The following is a 1,517-nucleotide window of genomic DNA, read 5'->3' on the forward strand; positions in this document are numbered from 1 at the left end:
CTCCCCTCATGGCAGCTTCCTCTCTGTCTTCTTCCTCCTTTCCCTTTGGTCTCTCTCCTCTGACCAGGTCACACCAAACCCACCTACCTCTACTCCCTCCATAAAATTGGCTGTAGCCAATTTTATTTAACCAATGGTTTTAAATCAAGAAACAAAGTTTGCACCACAAAAGCTTGTAAACCTGAGAAGTCACTCATAGGTCTAGACCGTCCTGTAGAGAATTTAGCATCCCAAGACATAACAACAGTCCAAATCTCAACAGATAAGATACCTAGTGTAAGACCCTAAGGCCTTAGTATTGAGTGCGCAACTCCCGAAACACAACTTGATAATAGATCGCTGCAATGGCAAGAGGTTTATTGTTCTGATGTGCGTGGAGTTGCTCAGCCTTAGGGAGAGTCAACCCCGAATTCAAAAAGCACAGCTCTTTTATACTCTTTTTATGATGTGTTATTATGATTGGTCAGCAAAGAAACAGTATGTTTTAAACTTATGAATCAACTATTAATGTCACAGCTACTAATGTCAGGCTATTAACATCACTGGGATTCTAGCGACAAGGTCAGGGAAGTTTGTGGTTTTTCTCAGAATTCAGTGTGGGATAGGGTAGGGGAATTTTTCTAAGAACTGTTATTTTTGTTATGGTTATTTTTCTGAGAACAGCTCATCTTGTTTTGGCAGCTGTAGGCTTAGTCATTTTGACCATTTTGTACAGTTTGGAAAGTCCCTTCAGAGGGGGAAGGGGATGGGTGGTCTCAAACTTATTTGGGATTCTACACTGGGGAATCCAGAAGTCAGCACTGGTTCCCCTAGAGCTGGAGTTACAGGTGGTTGTGAACTAGCCAACAGGAACTGAACTCTCTCCCTGCAAAAGCAATACACACCACCAAGTGCTGAACTGTCTCTCCCAATCTCCTTTTTTCTTTATAAGTTAACTGTCTAGGGTATTTAGTTACAGTGATAGAAGCTAAAATACTGGAGGAGTTCAGGGGAAAAAGGTGCAACATCAAGGATGCTCAGAGTGTGGCCCACCAGACTGTACCATGCAGAAGCCCAGAAATGCCCTGGCCTTGATTAAAGCAACATAGATCATACTGTGCACCTTGGCAGCTGTGGAAGAAGGCTAATAGGGATTCATGATGAAGCCACAATGCAGCTTTAGGCTACATGGTCATATTAGCTAATTTCCTCTTTGCAGCAATAAATTCTTGGGCAAACAAGGTAGGGAAGAAGGAAAAGTTAATTTGGTCTCATAGCCCAGCATGGTGGAAATCTAGGGAGGGGTGGGGAGTAGGCAGGCAGTGTCGTGAGGGAGCTGGTTATATTGCTTCTGAGGTCAGAAACAAGATAGTTGTAAATGCTACTGTTCAAGTCACATTTATTGTCATCCAGTCTGGGACTCAGGACCAAAGAATAACACTACCCTCTTTCTTTCTTTCTTTCTTTCTTTCTTTCTTTCTTTCTTTCTTTCTTTCTTTCTTTCTTTCTTCCTTCCTTCCTTCCTTCCTTCCTTCCTT

This window comes from Mus caroli, chromosome 10 (genome assembly GCF_900094665.2).
Source record: "Mus caroli chromosome 10, CAROLI_EIJ_v1.1, whole genome shotgun sequence".
NCBI lineage: Eukaryota > Metazoa > Chordata > Mammalia > Rodentia > Muridae > Mus > Mus caroli.